The sequence below is a fragment of the Diadema antillarum genome, unplaced genomic scaffold (genome assembly GCF_040938485.1).
Source record: "Diadema antillarum isolate AM-2024a unplaced genomic scaffold, OU_Dant_1.0 scf00000023, whole genome shotgun sequence".
Classification (NCBI taxonomy): Eukaryota; Metazoa; Echinodermata; class Echinoidea; order Diadematoida; family Diadematidae; genus Diadema; species Diadema antillarum.
Window position 1 is genome coordinate 1813264 of NW_027270912.1, and position 10258 is coordinate 1823521.

Below are 10258 nucleotides of genomic sequence, written 5' to 3' on the forward strand. Positions count from 1 at the left end.
TTACCACATGGCTTTCTTTATCTCTAATTTACATCTTTATCTTAATCATGATCATCATACTGATTTGTGATCTTCATTTAAATTCACATGCTTATTTACATCATCATGTGTGATCCACATGTAGACGTTATTGACATTAAATTCAAAATGCAGTACAAGTTGAATATCTTTATAATGCACATTGTACAGGTTCAATTTGAATGCCTCTTTCATGAACTTGTTTGCTCATATGCCAATTGAATGCTCGGAAAGGCTGACGACAAATGGAGACCAAAGTTGAAAAGCATTGCCGAAAATATCTGCGCATTCAATGATTTAAAGTGCGCAAATGCGAAATTGGTTGCCGAATTTTGTCAATTTGAACGAAGAAAAACGAATTTTGAATGACGGGATTTCGATGCCTCAGCAATTTGACGAAAATGAATGCTTCTAAAATGAAATTGAATGACAAATAAATGAAACTGGTCGGGAAAACCTGTAGTACAGCCGTATGAAATACTTTTAATAGATTGTGGTGAATTAGATATTAGAAAGCAAATTTACCGCAGAGATGCAGTAAAATAGTGATGATTCTGATGTATTCTTTCTTTTTCTATACGTAGACCATCGGGGTCATCCTCTTTATTTGAAGTATGTGTAAGTGTGGTGCTGTTGTTTGGAAGATATCAAAAAAAAAAACGAACACTGCAAGATGATGATATCGCTAACAATTTTCATGCGTAGTATATGGACATATTCATGTGCAATGAATTGAACATATTATGAAAGATCAAATACTTGAATATGCAGATTTTGGCGAGAAGAAATTCTTCAGTCGGCTAATATCATTAGTAAACTTATCCATCCTTGATACTTCCTAACCATGTGAAATATTATAAATATATATATATATATATATATATATATATATATATATATATATATATATATATATAATCAAGCAGGTTAGAGGTTATACGTCAGGGAGATTAAAAATCAATTACAAATATCTTTCATTATTGAAAAAATGTTATGACAGTTGGGTCCATAACTATATTACGGGGAAAAGTACATGCTCTAAAGTTCTTGATATACGAATACTTCTAGGTAGAAATAGAACAAACATTTCCTGTGTCTTCTCTCCTTTTACCCGTAAGCTGGTATGCATCGCTATCTACATCCGGCATTACATCATTCCAAGAATATCCATTCTGTTTATGATGCTATATTTTGACGAGAAAGTCGTTTTGTGTATGTTTTTTTTTGCTTCATCTATCTATTTCATGGTATTCCATAAATCATATACAATGGGAAAAAATATGAAAACAAATCACCACTACAGCTTAAACGTCATAGCAAACGCGTATTCCCAAACTCTACAAGATGACATATAAATGAAAATGACGTGAAATAGCGGAGGCTGCTCGCCACGCAATTCGTCGAAAGCTTGCGTCATCATCACGGCGCATACACAAACCCTAAATCTAAAGCCTTAATGAAACCGGGGACGGATTTATGGCAAACAGGATCGCAATTGTAACTCACATGCCTGCACTTCACCTTCCCTCTCCCTCCCCCCTCCCCCTCTCCCTCTCTCTCTCTCTCTCTCTCTCTCTCTCTCTCTCTCTCTCTCTCTCTCTTTACACGTCTACAGTCAATATTTCATTTATGTTTCACGCTCTCTCTTATTGAGAATTGATGTTTGTTTAAAACGACAAAAACACTTTGGTCTGACTTCTACCCTTACATACTGAGGATTCGTACATCAAAACTAGCGCCGCTCTTTGAAATACTCAGTAATATTTCATGCAGGATATACTGAACAGCAATATGACCAAAATTGAAATACATTTCAACCGTAGATTCCCTATCTGTCCCATTGCCTATACATGAGCCGTCATTGTCTGTGCATATAATCCCGGGATTGACAAAGACAACTGCCGGGCACAAATCGCGACCTCGTGCAAGCTTTACGACGATGAGAATGCGTGGTATGTTCGGAAAGGGCGATTCGAACGACTATTTGCCCTCATTGGAATTTTATTCGTGGTAATAAAGCGCATATCAAACCGGTGGAAAGCATATAGATGGCACTGGAGATGGCACGATACTATGTATGCAATCTAATTGCCCTCCCCCCCCCCCCTCTCTCTCTCTCTCCCTTTCTATCTCTATCTCTATCTCTGGCAAACATAACATACTATATGCACACATTCAGTTATACCCCCATTCCACAGAGACTTTATTCCCATCGGTCACTCATCGGAAGCAAAAGATTGTTGCTTCCGGCCTCCCACCGAAGTGTATCGGATTGGTGTCTGATGAATCCGACTTGGTTGGTCGAGTATTAGGTGAGTGTCAGACATGCTGCGCGTGATCCTGATCGGATCACCGCTCGATAAACTTAGCTTCCGATGTGTGACCGATGAGAGAAGATCTATGTGGAATGGGGGTATTATAAGCAAATGTTCACATCCTCTGTTGGTTTTTTTGTTATCTACTCCTGATAGCCTTTTGTGTGCAGACGATGCTATAATTAACATGCGTTCGTTTGTGTAGTTTGTTATGTCTTCGTTCTATACGTTATGTTGAGCCCCTCATGTCCTCAAGTTTGTAAAAGTGTGTTTGTGCGTGTGTGTGCGTGTGTCTGTGTTTGTGTGTTTTTCATATTGATTACACCTTGAAATAGCCTGATATAGAATGAAATTCAAATATAGAATATCATTTTAAAAAGGGTGTGTGTATGTGTGCATGTATGTGTGTATTTGTGTATGGGGAGTACGTCAATAAAGGGAGCTCACCTGCAGACCTTGGCTCACACAGCGCATGAAATAACTGGGACGGAAATTGTAATTTTATTAACGGGAAAACGGGGAGAGACAGGGGGAAATATATACGTACATAAATAATCGGGTGACAGAATATCCGGTGAGCTGTAATGACTTACCGGTGTGTGCGAACGGAGTCGGGATACATTCTTCCCGGAAAAAGTCAATGTCGGAAGGGGAAAAAAGGACAACAGCACCCCGATATCGCAATGATGCTATTGTTTCTCACGCACCGTGCACTTCAGGGACTTCCCCGAAAAGAAGAAAGAGATATGACTCATCAATGTCTGGGCCAGGCTAGGCTTTTCTCAGAAGGCAAATAGCATTGCACATTATGATCACCATTATTCGGGAAAAAAAAAGAAGAAGCAAAAACAGAACCCTCAGAACAAAAACTCTTTAATTCAATCCTTTTGAAGGCACGACAAATTATTCTTTTTACGTCATGATAATGGTGAGAAAAAGAGCAATAGAGATAGAAACCAAAATTTACTTTATAAATTGAAATGACTGAAAAAAAGAAGAAAATGATGGTAACAAGCAATGATTATACACTGTAACTGATGATGTCGGTCATGGGAATGGCATTGTTGTTATCATCATCATTATGATAGTAGATAAAATCATTCATCTTATCATCACAATAATTTTTATCATTCTCATTCTTGTAGAAGCTTAGTCATTATTATTATTATTACGATAAACTTTATTATTGTAAGTGTTATTGCTATCATTGTTTTTATTGTTATGATCCTTACTACTATTACCATAGAATAATGATAATAATAATGATAATAATAGTAGTAATAATAATAATAATAAGAATGACAATAATAATATTATCATTATTATTATTATCATTATTATCATTAATATCATCATCATCATCATCATCATCATCATCATCATTATCATCGTCATCATTATCATTATCATACTTGAGGCGAAGAAGACGTGATTTTATCAACAACTTCACTCTTCCTTTCTTCCATATACTATACCAGGGAGATGAGAGTTTTACTCCCACCTATACTTGCACACCACATGCCCCTTCTTGACACCCTCAGGTTACAGTGCGTTATTCCGAACTTTCGTTAATCCGAAATGAAATCAGGTTCGTTATTCCGAAGGTTCGTTCATCCGAAAATTTAAAAAAAAAAAGTTCGTAACTCCGAGGGTACGTCATTCCGAAGGTTCGTTGAAACGCACCTTAATCCGTTTCATTTTACCGAACCTTAATTCATTTTTGGCTTAACGAACAACGAAACTTATTTCATTTTCTGAATTACAAACCTCCGGGAAAACGACCCTCCGAAATAATGCCACAAGTCAATGTTCGGATTGACAAACATCTATATAAGTATATAAGAAATTTGTGTGTTTTGGAACAACGAACCTTCGGATTTAATGAACATCACCTCTCGGCAACGGCCGTCCTTCTTTTTTCTAAAATTCAAGATATGATCTGATTCCAAGATGTATGGCAAGACATGCCTGCTCACTCCTTGGATACTGAGCAATGCTGACTTGTGACCTCCTGCTGCTGAGACACGGCAATTACATTCCGCCATGCAAGAGTCAGAGATAAGGTCAAACAATAAGTCTTCTGACGTAATACCTAATTGCGGGCTAATGCAATGAAAAGGCGTGTTCTCAGCACACTACTACACCTCCGGGTAAGATTTCTTCTAGATGTAAAATTTTCTTATAGGCATGCTGCGTTATTTCCTCGGAACGTTCCGTATTATGATGTGAATGAGTCACCCTGTAATAGCGATGCTTTTTTCCCTCTTTCGTGTTTCTTTGGATTTTGCTTTTTGGGTCTTCTTTTCCCCTTGGATTCGGCAATCTTGAAGATTATTTCTCAGGTGGTTTGAGAGTGCACAAGAAGTGTGGAGATAAGAAACCTGTCCTTTACCATGTTTACAACAATTTGTAGTATTATTCAATGAATGCAATTGGGTAACAGTATGAAACTATAAACAACGAACACTGATGATGATGGAAGCTAAGGTGCTATCTTCCTTGTTTATGTCTGTTTATCTATTTAGCAGAGGAAGATTGACATACGAAAAGTACAGACTATTTCCTTTTCGTTGGGATGAGGAAGGTAAACACTGAAGAGTACTAGAACATGTAGTGTAATCATCATCGACCTTTTCTGCTAATTTGTTTTCGTGTTTTGGTTGGTTTTCTTTATTGTGCTCGTCGGAACATTCCCATCAATTTGTTTGGTTTGGATTGTTTTGATTTTGTTTTGTTTCAGTATTATTTTTTCCATGCACATAAACAAAATACACAGCGTGAGCAAAGTATACGTATATTGTAGGAATGATCGATTTCATAATAGATTGACCATCGCCACTCCATGTAAACATGCCATAATCCTCTACCGAAGAAGCAACCTTGCCTGCTATAATCATAAGTGAGATGGGAAAGCCATACCCGAGATAGCCTTCATTGCACAAACTATGCGTCTCACACCAGAAATGGTAAACTGGTGGATTAAACCGCGAGGTGAAACTTTCAGCAGCTTTCACTCAGCGGCTTTTGTCTGCTGTATTTCAGCATAGCCTCCTTTCAAATTTCACAAATGAATTTCAAGAGGATTTCTTCTCTCATGAGACGAATGTTGTGTTCAGTGCAAAATACAGAGGTAACACCGGTGCACGTTTCATTCATGGATGAGTGTGACCAGCGTAAAAAGTGGGATTGTGCTTGAAGCGGCCTAAAATTATGCTAAATTGTTGTCACTAAATTTTGTCACATACAATCGGCTGACAAGCAAAAAAAAACGTACAAAATAAAATAGATTGTGGTGCATTGTAGTGCCCAATTGTCCTTGCATTTTTTTGCTACAAATTGTGGTGCCCAATCAGCTGACAAGCAAAAAGAAAAAAACAAAGGTCCTCACATTCTATGCTCCAAACTGATCTGAGGCGCTCAATCGGCAAAACAAAACAAAAACAAGAAAAACAGGTCTTCACAACTTTTTATTGTCAATTTCGTCGATAAATCAGCTGACAAACTAACAAACCAACCCCCTCAAAAAAGAGGTACCACAGTACACAAAGCGCCTGCGATTTCCTTTCTGTAGTAATTATGATAGAATTATGCTAAGAATAAACAAATAATGCCAAGCATTATGGGCAGATGCTGGAGCATCTAAAGTTATGCCAGAAAGGAGAGTTTTATGCCAACTCTGGCAACATAGATGTGACGGGGTCCATAATAGAGCAAAGAAGTAAACACGATAAAGAACATGTTCAAATTCACGGTTCTAATCTTATTTCAACATAGCGTCATTCATGAAGCCATCTAGACCCATCGCATGACCGCCAATGGAGTTTCTCAGGCTCCAACTTCCAACTTTCGTGAGCGGTGGCAAAATCCTCGTGTAATAACTTCTTTTCCTTTCGCATATCCTTCGGGTATAAACTTCTTAATAAATATTCATATCTTCATGTGGCCTTCTTATGAGTGTTCAGGTGCCATCGTGTAATCTTCTGTACTTGCGTCGGCTGTTTGATTGGTTTTTGACCATGTTCGGGGCCAACTTTCCACGAAATTGAAAAATCCATATTTGTATTGGCATCTCATGTCAATTTTGGGACAGTGTGAAGCCAACAGGATGCATCCAAAGTGGCGCCATCCACAGAAGTCATACATGCCATGCGTCACATGGGAAAATAAGAGTTTGCTTAAAGGGGAATAAAACCCAAGTAAACAAGTGAATCAAGTTAATGTATAACAATAGTAGTAGAACACATCAGTGAAGTTAAACTATAGAGGAAAATCGGACAATCCGTTCAAAGGTTATGAATTGTAAAAGTTTCTGTACGGTAACCGCTGGATGAGAAGACTACAACATTTTTTGACGTCACCACAGGACAATGACATAAAGAAAGTATAAAGAGTTTTCCACAAAGTTTCATTTTTTATGAAAGTGACATTATGTTAAGTGTTATGATCTTCCCTTTCTTTACTTTCGTGCTTGAAAAGTGAAAGCATGTTGAATTCTCTTCATATTTTCTTCTTAATTTGTTCCTTTGGTGACGTCACTAACACTTGTAGTCGTCTCATCCAGTGATGGCAGCACCGAAACCTTAAAACTTAGCAACTTTTGAACGGATTATCCTATTTTCCTAAAACGTACATTGATGTGTTTGAAGTTTGAAGTTTTATTAGCAACAACATTTTGAACATGTACATATAAGAATCATAACACAATTGTATCTACATACATGTGTGAAAAAAAACTTATCTGTTACTCCTTTACAATAACATGATTAGATGATGATATTTGAGAGTTATGATACATGTAGCATAATTCTACAAAGTTGTTGTTGTTAACAAGGAAACCAAAAATTAGCACAAGTGCTAGTCGAGATTGGTCACCTTGATCTTCATACTAAAAGCTAAATACAAAAGAAAAATTATCACATGGTTAGTTGAAATGACTGTAATTATTTATACAATGTACATCACTCATTTTCTAACATAGAAACCTAATAATACTTGATATAGTATATCTATAAGAGTAGGAAATCTGCAAGGCATTTACGAAATGTAGATTTTTTGCTTTGTTCACGCATTTCTCGTGGCAATGTGTTCTACCGCATTCACCCGAATCCACATACTATTTGAGTTTCATTCTCTTGAATTGAATCAAAATAAATGATGCATGCACAGTCACGCCTCAGATAATCAAAGGTTAACGACAGGTTAGAAGCTTGCCTTTAAGCTTCAGACTTTCAGTGGGAATTGCCCGACGAGTAATATACTATTGCATGACATTTCTTGCCAAATTGGGTTAAAAACGCATCAAAGTCGACATCATCAAGATTCATGTATGGACACAACATGAGGGACAAAGTATAGAAATAAGGGAAAAATATAACAAACCGAATAATCCTATAATGCAACGTATTGCTTACAATCCAGATTTGATTGCCAACATTATAATTATACAGTCCCTGGCAATCACGCGGGTGTCTGCAGTCCCGACATCCCGGAAACCGTCCCCGCCTGCCCGATTTCCTTGAAGTTTTGTTTGCTCGATCGCTCTGTGAGACGGTTTTATCGCACCATGGGCGGCACGAATGACACAAACAAGCAAATCGTTCAGTCAACCAACAATCACTTTGGGTGATGAGAAACAACAACTCAATATCGCCGAGGACATTATCCACTTATCGGTCTCTTAATTAAACCGGTTATTTCCGTGATTATGCTTGTTTGGATTCCAAGATAATTGGCTCTGATGAGAAGACATTATAAACAGGTTCAAGCGACCCTCTTGAAGGGTTGTCTGTTATAAAAACCGGTGATACACCTCTTGCTCATAACAGACATCAACCCTGAGGTATAGATCAAAGCTTGATAATAGTTATGACATGGCTCGACACTAACTTGTTTGTTTGGTGGCCCGACGGGGCCACCAGAATCCTAAATTTCAAATTTTTGGTGGCCCGAGAGAAAAATTCGGTGTCCCGAAAAAAACCCCAATAAAAAACATCAAAAGTCCTTTTTTTTAAATGAGTCAAATATTTCAGATTTATGATAGTAAGAATTAGAAGTTGGACATATCTACTCATAAATAAACGTCAACAAACTTGCAACACTCACTCTCAGGCACTCATTCAGTCCTTTTCATCCATCCTTTGAACAAATTTAACTGCTAATTTCCGGCGCAAAAAGTTACGAATTTATTGACATACTTTTCAAAAAATTTTGGTGGCCCGAGGCGGGCCACCAAATTTGCCCTTTTTTGACATTTGGTGGCCCGACTTTCATTTTTGGTGGCCCCGGGCCACCGGGCCACCGTTAGTGTCGATTTCCAAAATAGAATGATCTCCAATACAGTTTATCATTTTCACATATAAGCCTACATGTATACATCGTCAGACATGCAAATTCAACCTTTACGTTCTGTGTGCATCGCATGCTAAAGAATGATGTTATGTGTGAAAAAAAAAAACAAACACCTAATTTTTGTTGATCGCTAATAGCTATAATTGCTTGCCATGGGCTCGGATGTAGAGATGATGTTATATGGCGGCCGTGATATCGGTTAAGTTATAATAGAATGGTGATATACAGATCCTTATCAAATGTTGGCTTGAGTTCTATTGCGCCTGACATATTGTCGCTCATTTTTGCGTACAATTAATAAAGCCCGAATTTACTTTTCACCCGCTCTTTATGACCGGTACCACCAACAACCGCTTGTCTGCACCGAGCTCCACTGGCTGTGCATAAATGCATTGTGATTGTTTGTGTGTGCGGTTCAGTTAGCTTCAAGCTGGTGCTAATCTGGGAATCAGTGCGATATTGGTGACACGACATTTGCTCCTGCGACAATTGCCCCGGTCTTATTTTCTCCGAGGACTTAGGGTAAGGGTTAGGGTTGTGATCGGGTTTTAGGTTTGGTTTGATGTGAGGATTAGGATGAGGGTTATGGTTATGTTTGTGGTTAGAAGATTTATGTTTGGCTTAGCGTGCAGATATTATTTTCATGGGAACGATTGTCTCAGGAGCAAATGTCGTGGAACCGCGAATACATTGTAATATGTATGACTGCCGAGGAATTCTAAGGGTATATATAATTCCAATCTCGTTAAAAAGTCAGTCTGAAAAGTAAAGCTTGATAAGCACAATAGTGAAAATTTGAGTAAGATTGCCCCTTTAAGTCGTTAGACTTCCAATTGATTTCGGAAAATATCATAATGCAAGAAGACAGATAGCTAGTACTGATTGTGCAAGCTCAAAGAGTAATTCATCAAGCTTGTATTCGCTAGGTTTGAGGCGTTTCTTCGCCTGAAACAACCGGAGCTCCTCAGACTACAGCAGACTGGCCTGGACTGGTTTATTGCGTAAGCATTATATCACATAACACAATAACAGAAGAAAGGTTACTTTTGGAGTAGTCTTTCTTGTGTGCACATGGGCAGCAGGTATTCCACTTATTTAGATTGAATTTGACTTTGACAAGAGAAAATATTTTGTATTATCTATCATAAATGGTCCTTCCGGATCACACACTGATGTATCATTTTTCGAAGACAGAATTCTAAAGATTCATGACTTATATCTGGATATTTCAACCCGGGTTGATTTAAATATAAATGAATTAATAATGTCTATCACATGTTTTTGATACCAGCTATGTTAAACACACACACACACACACACACACACACACACACACACACACACAAACAAACAAACAAACAAACAGCACACCAAATTCAGCCATAGATACACAACATGTTAATCAAATGAATTTATATAAACCATTCACCTTTGACACACACAATTTGTACAAAATCAGTTTTTGTCTCCGGCGGCCATAATTTCTTAATTTCCCTGATGATAATGTTAAATACGCACTTAGTTTCAATACCTTCAAACTGAAATTGAAGGAATCCGTCTTAAACCATTACCAAATC